The 15,088-nt window shown below is 37.8% G+C and overlaps 1 protein-coding gene across 4 annotated transcripts in view; it reads right to left on the bottom strand.

Moving 5' to 3' along the window:
- CBFA2T2 (CBFA2/RUNX1 partner transcriptional co-repressor 2) overlaps positions 1-15,088 on the bottom strand; it is a 94,423-nt gene that overhangs the window by 66,117 nt on the left and 13,218 nt on the right. The window lies entirely within an intron of this gene.

The raw sequence follows: 15,088 nt of genomic DNA, 5'->3' as shown, positions 1-15,088 counted from the left end.
GCACTTTTCCCACAACAACCCTCCTGTGAGGTAGGTCAGGCTGAGAAAGAATGAGACAGATGGAAGACTTGAACGTGGGTCTCCCTAGTGCCAACCTGACTGCCAACTTGTTAAGGTGTGATGCTTTTAGCAAAGTGATACCCAAGTGGTGCAACAGAAAGAGCCCATCAAATGATTTCAGAGCCCAATCCATCAGAGTGGTATAGCTCACTCCCAGCCAGAAGCCATAAATGGGCACAGCAACGTGAGTACTATGTACAAATGACTAAAAGAGGGGAAAGTGCTTTTCCAATATACTTCCACACTCTATGGAATCCAAATTCGTGAGTTTTAAAGCTTTCTTTCTTCATTTGATTTGCCAGCTTTGTAAGTCAAACTTGTCACCATAATTTATGCTGAAATCACTTCCATGTTTGATTCCCATAATATCCTGTCCTTGAAAGGTATTCAGAAACTTCCCTTGCGAATCTTCAGTAGTAAAACCATATTAATGTGTTCTTATACCCTCCATTTTCATGTTGGTGTCTCAAGAGGCCATTTGTGACTGAAGGTGCTCTCCCATGTGCTCGATTCATCAGAATTATCTGCTCCAATTACCTCCTTCAAATACTCTTTTAAGAGCAGGGCCCCTTGTAATGATCCCAACACTATAAAATAAGAGGTAGGCAACTTTTGGGTGACTAAGGCCACACTTACTAGTGAGAGGGAGGAGAGCCTGAGAGCTATTTTTTGTTATTATTGAGTTTATTCTTATTAAGATGGATGATTTATGAAAGAATTTAAACCTATGGATTTTTAGCTTTTATGGACTGTAGTAAAACAGAAAATAAATACCCCTGCGTATAGCAGTAGACCAATATGGAAGCTCTCTGAAACTGTCACCAGATCTGGTGGAACAGTTTTGTAAGTTAGCACATTCGTTCTCGGAAGACATCCAAGAGCATGTACATCTTTCCTGAAAAACTGCCTCTCCTATCTTGGCCACAAGATCTGCAACAATTCAAATGTGACATATGTAAGCAATTAGCAAGCAGGGTGTGGGGAAGGGGAAGGAATGATAGGCTTTTGATGTTAGGGGAGAAATACTAAACACAGGAATTGCATGCTTACAGAAGACCCCCCTCTCAGATAGGAAGTCCCAGTGGTTTGAGTTAAGGAAATATGCTTCAGACCATAGCCACGTATTAATGGCTTAGTACTTCTGGGATTTTTGAGCCATCGCAGCAAACATAGCATAAATTAAGAAGGCTTGGCTCCCATTAATTATACATCTAAAGATGGGTGCCAATGATTAAAGCAGGCTTTTAAAATTCCTGGAGTCAAAATCACACCATTGTGCTCCCAAGACAGTTCCAATAAACTTCTTAAAAACCATGTGCTTAACAATAATGGATGAAGGCAACACGATTCAAAGTTCAACAAGGTAATGGGTATCTCCACATTCCTGAACTTTTTAGATTCCCATGTCTAGAAAGATTATACATCTGGAGACTGAAACTCTGGGTGTTTAAACCCCATCAAAATCAGTGGGACATACACATAAGTACAAATGACAGAAATCATGTTCCAATTTTTACCTGATGAGAATATCCCGCTAATAACTAACACCATTTAAATCCAGTCTATTCAGAACAACACATTCTAAGTAGCATAACTATTAAATCACTTTTGTTATAGTGATTTTCATGTGAATTAAAAAAATGTAGAAAAATTGTTCCAGCAATAGGAAATACACTCATTTCCTGACAAAAGGACAGAAGTTTCAAATAAAACACAGAGGCTGGGCAATAGAATGGTTTGCTTGGTTTGGCCAAGAAACCAGTTTATAGCTTAGCATAACGCAACCATTTTTTGTCAATCTTACATTGTTAGGATTAACCCATTGGCCTAGAAACCAGAAGACTGTGAGTTCTAGGCCTCCCTTAGGTATGAAAGTCAACTGGATGACTTTGGGCCAGTTATTCTCTCTCAGCCCAGCTCACGTCACAGGGTTGTTGTTGTGGGGAAAATAAGAGGCAGGAATATTAGGCATGTTCATCACCTTGAGTTGACCAAAAATATAAAGAAGTGGGATAAAACTATAATAATATTATAATAATAAAAAATAAATGCTAAATCATTGTCTGTTTAATCACAATTTAATGACTGGATTTAGACAGCATACCATGGTCTTCACACAGTAATCCAAAACCAAATAAACCACATTATGGTTTAGTCTATCATGTGAATCTGGCCAATAAATAGAAGGATTAGGCCACACAACCAGTATAATCAACCTCCCATTGCTGCTCAGCCACTTCCTTCACAAGTAACCATTTTCTCTTTAATGCAGTTTCATTGTAGCAGCCTAGAAACTAGTGCCATGTTTTCCTATCACAATCTTTCCTGAAATAGTCATGCATTTTACAAGCTGTTAGGCGTATCCTATAGCATATTATTCTCCCAAGTGAATAATGGAAAAATTAACAGTCAAACCACATTGAATACTGCACAGAATATACACAATTTCTATTCTCTCAGAAAGTAGGAAATCCCACTAATATTAATGCAGTGTTTACTCATACTTGAGAAGTCACATCTTATCACAATGCAAGAAAAATACAAGAGATTAGAAGAATTAGAACAATCTTTCAGAAACTAGAGCTAAATTCATTCTCTTTCCTAAAGGCTTAATTTGTCATCCACCAAGTCTCAGCTAGCAAGGCAAGCTCCATCTGCAACAGTTCTTTCAACAGATGCCTTCTACACTAACATGAGGACTAGTATTTTTTAGCACACATCTCCTAAAAATAGTATTACTTACTTTGATTGGTCTTCACTCCTAAATTTATATAATGTAATATTCAGTTCACAAGATCTAAACAAAACATTTTTACAACACCTGAATAAACTGCTGGAAACACCATAAGCCTCAGTATATATGCTTAATTATTTTATTAGTTGCCATAAAATAACAAATCTGGTATGCAGAAAATAGACTCTGTTACAGCCTCAGCCTGCCAGGCCAGTAATAAGGAGAGCTGGTAGCTCAAATTCATTAATACATGGGAGAAGCACAAGTTACCTACCCTTGCAGTATTTGGAGGTTAAGTTTTCTCTCATGCGATCGTCAGGATTATTGCATGTTTTTGGTTTCTTGACAGCATAGCAAATTGCATTTTGTCCATTTAAGGACTGAAGGGCAGTTATTTCTCCACCCCTCCATCCGTCCTCCCCCAAATAGCTCTCAAATTGCTCTGGAGTGCTGGGGAACCCTCTGGAACATATTCTTAGAAAAAGCACATTATGTAAGCTGTTGAGTGTAGCCCATAAATTCCAAGGTAGGAGGTATGGGTTATCTTCTTCCCAACAGAGATTGTGTGTAGAAATCCAAGAGATGTCACTTTCCCCCAGCAATAAAGCACTTTGATCTGCTGCATGTCTGCCTGTCATGCAGCTGTCAAAAGGCTCTTGAGGTCTAACAGAAGGAAATGACAACTGCCATGATAGCAAGCTTCAAATGTAGCTTTTCAAAAGTACATGCAAGCTATTTCTGATTAGTGAATGAATTCTAAATTCTCACACACAACTACAAACTCATGTACAAAATCATAGAAATGAGACATTTGTATCATCTAGTCCAACTGCTGGTTCAGCACAAGAACCAACGTTAAACATGCCAGATAGATGGACATCCAGCTTGAAGGCATCCTCTTAATTAATCTGGGGTAATCATGTGCCAAGCTATCTAACTGCAAGCTGAGTAATGTGATAAACAATTTACAGTCAGTAGGTTAGTTAACCTTGCTTTTAAATACTTGCATGAATTCAATTACCTCACTCTTTTCAGGAATATCACCTTCGTCGATGACAATTTGGTGGCCTCAGCCTCAGTATTCCTAGTCTGTAAAATGGTAATGGTGTTTGCTTATCTTCTATGGAAACTGATTGTAAAATCCCTGATCTGTAATAAGCTAAGGCTACCATATCTGATAGGACCACTAGATGGCAGCAAAGAGCTAGTGTTTTCCATGACTCTTTGCTGCCATCTAGTGCTTGTCCAGATTTATGCAGTTCAGAGACAGTTGTCTTAAGTAAGTCATAGTGCATTTTCACTCATATAGAACATTCTTACTATTATTTCGTTTCCCAAGTATAGGAAATAATTGTGAGTAGCTCCCTGCCTTCCAATATTCCATTTCTTCCTTTCAGTTATTTGACTTGTCACTATCAATTAAAAGGAGGGGGAAAAATTATCTGACCAATTGTTGCCTATTTAGGTTTGCCCCATGCAACTATCCACAAACTAATACAGAAAATAATAAATAATAAAGATAATAAATGGTTTGTGTCAAAAATGGCATAATACAATAAATTTGGGGCATAAATAAATACATAAATGCAAGCCAGCTCAGTGAGTACATCAGCCACTGCTAGCAATTTTGTAATCCCGACAGCAAAAATTCTATGGAAATAAATAGTACTGCCTCAAATGAGTAGGAAAATCACTTGAAACTGGTTTTCGCTTTTTTCACACACTTTCCAAGTAGCGTACTAGGAAACCAATATTTGAGGACAGAAGGCTATTCATACCTGTACTTTAATGAGGCTTATGAGGAAAAACAAGCAAATCTGGAAAAATACTGTATATCAAGTTTTGAGCCAGAATTTCTGTACCTATGATAGTCCATTTCCTGAGCTGTGACAAAGCTGAACTTGTACTGATTTGTATTAATGCTCATGATGTGACACCATTAGGTTTGCTTTCAGATTCCCTCCTCCACCAAAAAACAAACAAACAAACTGATTATTTAAGGCAACCATAGGCTTGGCATGCCTTCATGAAGCTTTTAGAAAACTAGAAGTACACACTTCCCTGGGCCTAATCCCAGCTGAATGTTGCTTCCCTGCTCACTTCCAAAGGGAACAAGAGAAGCTGCAAGAACTTTCTGCCACATTTATGATCATACAGTGGCACTTGAAAAGGCTACAGTACATATATAAGTAGTTTCAACAGGATCACAATTTACAGTTGACTCTGCAACAAAAACGTTGATGCTCACAAACCTTAATCTTTCTGGAAATTTCTTGTCCACGTTTGGAATTGCCAACAAAGATGTTGGGTCACCTAATATGCTCAAAAATCATGAAAACAGTAACTCTGTGAAACCACTGGGATTAGTGTTTTGCAGCATGAGTTTTCCAAAACAAATGGAGTGAGCAAACTATATCAAAACCAGCTAATTTTCATGCTTATTTTCTTATATTCTTTCGATGAGATTTGGAGCCTGAAATGAAACAAACTTGCAGAGACATTCAGTACAACTGACTATTCATCCTGCTCCCAATAAAGTGGGGAGTGCTTTCACAGCAGCAAATTTAATATTATGATGAGAAGAAAAATCAGTTTGGAAATAAAAGTACCAGCCAATTTTTTTTTTTTTTTTTAAAGAAGGGTACAGTCTGTCTTTTCACCCAACAAGGATCCCCAGGCATAAAATCCATCATCAATTAAATATGTAAGATCTAGCAAAGTAAAAAAGCAGCAGACCAAGCAAAACAAAACACAATTGGCCCATAAAAATTAAGGAGAAATATACAATCATGACTAGTACCAAACATTATGCAAAAGGGCAGTGTTTTGACTTAATGTCTGGTGTCAAGTGCAGGAGAAAACCAGAGAGCTTCCTTGGGGGTACATTTCAGGGCATTGGCAGAGTATATAAAAAGAATCCTAACTTTAGATTCCAGAAGGATCCATAACAGCTCCTCTTTTGCTGACCCAAGAAAGCAGGTTGGTGTTTTGGAGAACATGTACTTCTATGCAAATATTCCTATGTCAATGAACAATCTTTTGCATCAAAAGCAGTAGAACTTATAGTATTAGGTAAACAATATATAACACCATGCTGGCTTCAAATCAGGTCAAAGGATAGAATTGTCCTCAAATTCAGCCAACCCTTCTATGGCTCCCAGCATACCCAAACACATCATGAGGCATTGGCGATGCAAATGACTGTCTTATATCCCCAAAGAGGAAACAGAAGTTCTGAAAAGGAATAGGGCCATTTGAGCCATAGGGAACGGAATGGATTCCTGAAAGCAGCTTATACCCTTCTGCTGCAGAGCACTTTTCATTTTATTCTCTGCATACTCAGTTATCCCACTCTGACTCTCTGCTTCTTTTATCTCCTGGAGAGCATAACAGAAGAATTTTGAAGGCTTTAACCTTTCAATCAAGGTGAGGATATTAGTAATGAGTGAGAGGCTCCAAAGACAATGACTCCAAAATAGTAATTTGCAATGCATGACAATACTATTTTCACTCTTTTTTTAAATTGCAAAATAACCAGCAACAGCAGCTCTTTAAGTAGCTGCTGGCATGAGGTAGGGATTTCATTTATGTTAAACAATAAACTTGTAAGTTTCATGCCTGCCTATGTAAGACAGATGGGCTTGTTTGGTAATTAGCAAGAGTCTTGGTCGAAAACAACACATTTTTAAGTTTAGCCAAGTTTTCACTCCCAATAAGAAAAGTTCAATCTTTCCATAGTATTTGTGTGCCTGAGAAGGAGGTACACACACATACATATATTGTAATGATTTTATATAGCTCCCTTAAATATTTATATAGATTTCCCCTTGTAGTCAGTACTGCATGACTGCAGACACCACAATATTTATTTCCCTCTCTTTCTTCCTCCTAACTCATCATAGTATATAGTTTATATAAAGTCTAAAAGATGAATGCATGTGCACACTTATATATGTTTTCTCAACAGTATTAACATTTGCTCATATCATCGATTGGTTTATTAGTGTGGAGAAAAACACAGCCAGGATCAGAAAAAAGACAGACTTTTTGTGCCTGCCCTAACATTCCAAGCTCCCTGCTCCTGGCTCCACAAAGTCTGATTCAGCGGCAATGCTGGAAGCGATTAGTTTATGAAAAGACCAGCACGCCCACCCAAGCACAGACGGACTGAGAGGGTCTCCTCTTACACCATCACCATGTGCCTTTCATTCTGTGCTAGAGAAACCCGAAAGGTTGTGGTTTTCACTTAAGACAGGAAACCAATAAAAAAAGAGAAGAGTCAGGAGAGAAGAGGGTAGAAGTCAAAAGAACTATAAGATCTCTTCCAGACTGGCCCAGGAAATATTAATTAATGTACAATTTATTGGACAGTTTTGGTACATTACTATCCATTACCCCATTCAATGGGGACTAATGTGTTCTTTGCATTTCATCCTTCCCTTCCTGCTTTCATTCCACTTCTCTTCTCCCTCTTTTCCTCTCCTCTTGTTCCTTTCCTCATAGAAAACATGTACTGCTAAATACATTTCAAAATATCTCCATGATTCTTCCTTTCCTATTTTTTAGAACTTTAGACAAATTCTGAATGGAATGTATGTGAAACTATTTACTAAAAGAACTGTATTCCCTAAGAAATGGATTTCCCTTCCCTTGCCCCATGTCACTTCAGTTCTACCCTGAAAGGTTAGGTGATTCTTCAAGGCAAATTTGAGGGGATGAGCTTCAGGGGAAGGAAAAACTCTGTTCTATAAACAAACAACATTGGGTAGAAACCACCAAGAGACCTGTGGTTGGTAGAATGCCATATAAAATAGATACTGGCATGAATGGTTATCTACTGACAGATAGAACAGATCATGCAATCATCTGCAGAAGTAAGTGCTTTGACTACTGTGTTTTAAACACAGAAGCAGAATATAAGTACTGTACAGCATCAAACTCAAAACTCAAGTCATATCACAGAATAGCAATTCAAGTTACTATATACTGATCCCTAGCAGCATTCTTCAAGAAAGACCCATGACAAGGTATACATTTTGGTGTCTGCCTTAATAGAAAAAACTGAGAAGTGTGTTTAAGTTGCGCCAAAATTATTATGCTTCTTCCTGTTCTTTCTCTTCTGAAAGTACTGAAAATATAGATTTAAAATGTACCTCATCTTAACTAATCAAAACAAATTGTAAACACTTCTATTATACTGCCTATAAAGGAATCATTTGCATTTTTGTGCATGACAATGTCCAATGCTCAATTGGCAAAGCCACAATAACTTAATCCAAGGATGGGGAATTAGCTACTCTCTAAATGTTGCTGAATTATGATTTCCGGGATCCCTCAAGATTGTTCATGTTAGCTAAGACTGCTGATTTGATCATTTACTCAACAACATTTAGAGTTCCCCAAATTTCCCATCATATTTGTGGTGTCGATATATTCCAAGCAGTAACACCTCACTAATCCTGTCTAAATTCAGAAGTTAAACAGGGGTAGTCCTGGTTAGACTTCAGTAGGAGATACTAAGAGAATACCAGTTGTATGCTACACTATGAAGTTAAAAAATATCTGGAAAGACAATGGCAAAATACTTCCATATTGTTGCCAAGAAAACTGCATCATTTTGTCCATCCAGGCAACAGGAGCCAAGCTTGATTTGAGGGAGACTATACTTTTTATACCCAAATAACAATGCAGGACTGCATCATTTGGCTGTACTTCTATAAACACTTATTTCAAAATTGCAAGCCAATTAACTCAGTGGGAATTACTTCTCTGCAGGTTGCAGAGTATGTCTGTGTGTACAAATACAGGACCTACAAATAGACAACCTATACAAAGTGGGCATGCTTGCAGCACAGTCATGAAAAAGAAAAGGATAAATTGTTTAAAAACAATTCAGTATATATATTATTTCTCTTCTACTGATATATTTATGCATCCAACCTGAACAGACAGGATTGAAAAATGGACTGAGAGGCTAAGACTGTACCCTTGAAGATTCTGGGATTCTCAATATTGAAAGATGTATTTTAGATTACTTTAATTCCATCTTGATGAGAACAACTCACTTGTTGATTTTCCTTAACTATGACCAGGTGAATTTTGCTTGCTATATTAAACTCCTCCATCTGCTCTACAGCTGCTACAGTTCTAGGCAAACACCTGGTCTTTCCCATTTGCACAGTGAGGATTTAAAAGAGATGAAGAGTTAGCACAAATCCAGACAGCTTTGCCCTATGTAACAACTGATCAGAAAGTAGAAGATATGCCCTGCTTTAATATTAAGCATTTTAGCCATTATTTTCCAGTAGTAATGTATGGCTGTGAGAGCTGGACCATAAAGAAGGCTGAGCGCCGAAGAATTGATGCCTTTGAACTGTGGTGCTGGAGAAGACTCTTGAGAGTCCCCTGGACTGCTAGGAGGTCAAACCAGTCAATCTTAAAGGAAATCAACCCAATTGCTCATTGGAAGGATCGATAATGAAGCTCAAGCTCAGATACTTTGGTCACCTAATGCGAAGAGAGATCTCTTTGGAGAAGACCCTGATGCTGGGAAAGATTGAAGGCAAAAGGAGAAGAGGACGGCAGAGGATGAGATGGTTAGATAGCATCACTGAAGCAATGAGCATGAAACTGAGCAAACTCAGGGAGGCAGTGAAGGACAGGAAGGCCTGGCGCAATATGGTTCATGGGGTCACGAAGAGTCGGACACGACTTAATGACTAAACAACAACAACAACAGCCATTATTTAATTCCATCACTGCAGAATTTTCTGTATGGAAAAAATGACATCAACACAAAGACTATTCCTACTATACTGATTTGTATTGTTTCTGATGTCAACCATGTTCTTGGTAGTTTCAATGAATTGTTACATAACCTATTATCAGCAATTCCAAAATTGAAGAGACATGAATGTCCTAAATAAAGAGAAATTAATGACCATGAAGCCCTATGCTGGGCCTAACCTTAGCTAAGTCACTGAAACAAATACATGAATCATTGAGCAAACCAACCCAGAGTTCTCTCTTCAAGCACAAATGACCAGACTCAAATCATCATATTTTAGCATTATTATGTGAATACCCAGCATCACACTAAGCTAAAACAAACTAACCCGCATTACTGAGCAAATGAATTCTTTTAAGTAAGCCTCTCATCATAAGCACATACTCAAAAGAGTAGAAGAATCTTCTTGTAAAGCATTCTTCAATCATAAACACAGAAAAAGAGTTAAAGTCTAAGAGTGATTTTGCATTCAAAAGGTCCCAGGTTTAATCCTTGGCATTTCAAGGTAGTCCTGAGAAAGATTCCAATCTTAAAACCTGAAAAACCACAGGCAGGCACTGTAAACAAAATAATGGCCTGGCTTGGTACAAGGAACCATCTGTGTTCTTTATACATTCAGGCTGGAGACTCTCATACATATACATACATATGTGACCATTCAGATAGGATTAAAGTTGCTTACTTGCTTGTTTCCTTCCTCCCTTCCCCCATAAATTCCACACTTTTATATTGGCTTAATAGGCAGCAGTCCAAAAGTTCAGCTTCTTTCAGCAATGACCCAAAACAAAAACAACACCTATTGTATTTCTGCTCATTATAGAGTATTTAAAGCAAAGAGCCTTAATACTAGGATGGGGCACTTCTTTGTCAACATCTGATTGCCTTCTTTCTGAAATCAAGTGGTAATTATTTCCCAGTAAACCATGCTATTGCAACCTTTCTATTTATTAGTAATGGCTAGCCAAATATACAACACAAAGAACAATTATGAGGCTACAGAACAGAGGGGGGGGGGAACCAATACAGGTCACGACCTCTAGAGAGTGAGACCAGCTGCCTTTGGCTCTCCCCAACTGTCCCTTAACCAATAGTCATTTTATAGGTTGAACAGCAGCAGCAGCAGAAAAAGGTTATCCCACTATTTCTGTTGAATATTAGTTAGCTTAGGATCCCTAACTACCACTTAGACATTTCCATCCCTGTTGATCACAAAAACTGTAAAAATTGGGGGCTGAGTTTTTCTCCTCACTTTTTTTTTATGTTGCATAATAACTTTTGCAGTATAACCATGATGGCAAATTCCATGTGATCTGTAAACCATTCTGGTGGCCAATTGTGCATGATCCACTAACTAGTACCCTTCCTGGATCACCATTGTCCAAACTCATCTGCAATGAACTCTATATTGGTTACTGAAAATGACTTAGAAGCAGCAGCTAAACCAGAATTCAGAAGTAATCCTGAAACCTGGAACACTCTTTCAAGATCCTATGAAACGTTGATCTGAAAACAACCACATTGGCTGCCCATACCCAGTTTAACTTCACTATTTTATGACATTCATGACATTTAATGCCTTTAATAGTTTAGGGCTAGATACTGAGGGAGCATTTTCTCCCAATTTGTATTTGTCTGAGCATGACAATCTGGGACATGGGGACTTCTTGGCATCCCCCGGCTTGGAGAGATGCATTACCCAGAAATGCATGAGTGGGCCTTCTCTGTTGTGGTACTCATCTTTGGAATGTCTTTCCCTGGAGGCTAGCAACACACTGATATTATTTGGTTTGTGGTACCATGGCTTTTATCCCCAGATTGAATTAGCATCTACAACCTGACACTGCTTTTTGTTCCATAATTGTCGATCAATGTTTCTAGGAATATTATTTAGTTTTAATGTATTAACTGTTCCTTGTTTTTGCTATCTTATCTTGCTTTCTTAACCCCCATGAGATCAACTGGATAAGGTGGGGGGAATATTCTAAATTAAAAAATAAAGTAAAAAGTTCAATTTTTCTTGAACTTAATTCTTAGTGAACTACATGTCCATGTAGTTTTCTTGGCAACATTATGGAATGCTTAAAATGAGCATGCAAACATTAAGACAAGCAAACAAAGGATGAAAATAATGAGACTACAGTAACAAACAATGAAACTACAAAGAGAATTAGGAGCTCTACACTTCGTATCTCACTTGCCCAATTCAACTCACTAGGCTGCTCTACATTCCTTTAACTAGGCATACACCCCACTGAATATAATGGGTATATTTTCCAAACATATGGCTCCATAAGTAGACTTAGGACTATTACTAACTCACAGCTTCAGCCCTCTGTTTACAATATGGGGATAACACTAACCTACTTCTCACAGCTCATGTTAAGGATTACCATAATGGGTTCACACATCATGCTAAACCATAGTAATAATTCCCTATACTGGCCAGAGGATTGGACTAGATAATGTCTGAGGCATGTGCCAATTCAATGATTGCATGATAATATGGTTTGTTTGGTTTTTAATTAATATATTGTATAAGCCCAGCTACTGTAATCAGGTAAACCATGATTACTGACTTGGACAATTTCAGCTTATTTAATAAGACATGTTAAACAAGTCTGGTTTAATATGTTGAATGACTCCTTTCCACACAAACATTCCAGAAGAGTAGCATTACTGTTTTTATTTTTTTGTACCTATAAAAGTCAAAAATTTACACAGCTCAACTTCAGATTATCTAGAAATATGCATATATCACATATTATGCTTTACTAGCTTCTTTTCTATTAAGAATTACAATTACTATCTTTACTATTAAGGGTTATGGAACTCTTAATAGTACAGACATCTGGTACAAGCCATAATGACAAAAATTACAAAACATGCATAACAACATCAGAATGCAAATCCTGGCCTTTTATAATTTACTCTGACATCAGTTGCAAGTAAAATGGTTTGTGTTGCAATAGTGCATCGCATGTTTCATTGTTTGCCCTCCCTTCCCCTACCCCCACAGAAAACTATGCTCAATAGAAACTCAAGTCTGTGGTACCCATCACAGTTTTAGTAGCACATCCAATGTCTAGCTACAGTTTTCTCCTACACATACTCTCTAAACAAAACAGTAACACAAACAATATGTCCCAAGGCCACTGGACTTGTTAGGACTGAAACACTGCTTAGCACAAATGGACAAAACATGGGGAAGGGGATAAAAAAAATCTCAAATACTCAGACAAGCCATGATTTTCTAAAGTTATTTGTAAATTCAATCCTGCATAACAAAACAATAGAACTGGATATAGGTTATATTTTTCCACATAATGCCCTTAAGAAGCATCTTGTCTAATAGGATTTCAAAATCATCTTTCTGAGACTACAAAACGTTTGCAAACAAGACACTCAATTTGGTCACCAGAAAAGAATTCAACCAGGCAAGCAGATGAACTATAGAAAAATTCATCTTTATTTTTAAGGTCACATATAAGTGAGAGTGTGCACAAACCTTTGGAATAATTTATAAGACCTTTACTGTTTCTTAGACACCTTAGAATGAGAATCTTAGACAGAGACAGTGCTACATTTGAAAAGAGCTGTACCTCAACAAACTTTAGGAGTAGGCACTGCCACCATGTTAAAAATTCTGATATGGTTACACAGAAGAATCAACTATGGCACAACACTTGTCCAATAGGAAATGGACTAAAACCACCATTCATTTCATACAGACCAACAAACAGCTGACAGATGATAACTTCATCAGTGCCAACCCAGAATGCAGCTGACCTAATGACCTCCAAACAAAAGACTCCATATGCCATTTCTAATTTGTGATAAGCTGTTTAGTTTTTGCAAAGAATTAGTTGAGCTCTTCCTATTTTTTTTTCACAAAATTAGAATTTAAATACAGTGAAAAACAAGTAGCAACTTACTGATTCATTACTATGGAAGAGTAGCATTGCCCTAATTAAAAGGCATTGCACCCAGGGGGAGCCAGATCTACAGCAGTGCACAGAAAGAAATGGGGAAGAAAAGAGAGCTATGATGCTGGAATTGCCATTAACGTGCTTGATTCATCACTTCTATTTTCACTATAAAGTTAATAAATTGTTGTGCTAAAAATCTAGGTCAAAAATCCCAGCTGGCTAAGGGAGACAGGCTTCCATAACCTTTTTCATCTAGCGAACACTTCTACTTTTTGTATTACTTATCTCAAAGAAAAGCTCCCTATTTCTCTTGCCTCCCCCTGCAAATATATGTGTATGTTCCGATACAGCACTATCTTTACAAAAGGAACACAGGGAAGGGAAGAAGGCCTGAATCTATACAGATATGCACCCTTTTCAATATGACTCATCATTATTTAATGCTATTTTAAAAGGCAAACTTGCTCCCCAAGAAAATGTACATCCAAATATAGCCTACTTTCTATCGGTGTATTCAATTTCTTTCCTTGAAGCCACTAACAATCAAACATTTTCATTAATTGTAACTTGCTGAATTTAGTTTGGCAGTAGAATCAAAAGAGGAGGAGGGTAGACCATCATGTGTCAATGCTGCTGATTCTCATTGTTTGCCTGGCTCAGTACACTTCCAGACTTTCTGGATAAAAGCAGTGACTTCTGCATGGCCTTGTTAAAAACTTAAAAACTGACACATGCTGAGTGTGTTAGCCGGTATGTCAGGAGAACATGTGGCAGCTCCAGGCGGCCTGAGGCAAAGCCGACTGCCTACAAAGAAGTTCAACAGCTTGATCTCATCTTCCTCCCTACAGTTCCCAACAAAAGATGGTTAGCATTTAGCTATATTAATGCTGATGTTTCTGTACCTCCAGAGGAAACTGGGTGCAGCAGGAGCTTTTTTACCCTTCCATAAAGGCCCTGGGGTTTTCAGATATAGCAGACTTAAACAAAGATAGTAAGGCTTTGTTAGATTTGTCTTAAAGAGTATTAGTTCTACTGCATATTTGATGACATGACTATAACCCCAAATATGAGGATTAAAAGAGGCATTTGTTTTTCTTTCAGCCTAGTAACTGATCCCCACAATGAAGAGAATTAGATTTCTCTGTATCAAAAACTGCCATACCTGGTCTGCAAAACTCCGGACATCCACTAGATGCCAGGAGAATTTCCCTTTCATCAGTCCTGCATTAAATCTGTGAAAATAGCACCAATCACCAGCCTTATTCCAAAAGCAGAACAAGATGCAGCAATGAGGCCTGTACTTTGCATCAGAATTAGGGATATCGTATTTGTACTGCAAAACGTCCAATGACCATACATAGCAGCAAAGGGTTTGAGTTTTGTGTGTCTCTTTCCTGCCTCTTTCAGTGGTTGTCTGGAGTTTTGCACCCTATATCATAGAGGTGGAAACAGTAAGACAAACCTTTCATCTGAATCGAAGTCAAAGTGATTCTATACCAAGTTACAGAATAGTAAAAGCAAGCAATGAAGCTATGTGGACCTGGCTTTAGAAGAGAGATATCTGGAGCCACATATATGATG

This window comes from Python bivittatus, unplaced genomic scaffold (genome assembly GCF_059951505.1).
Source record: "Python bivittatus isolate LINGU-HERP-01145 unplaced genomic scaffold, Pbiv_v1 ctg000700_np1212, whole genome shotgun sequence".
Taxonomy (NCBI): Eukaryota; Metazoa; Chordata; class Lepidosauria; order Squamata; family Pythonidae; genus Python; species Python bivittatus.
This window is presented reverse-complemented; position numbering and strand designations above follow the sequence as displayed.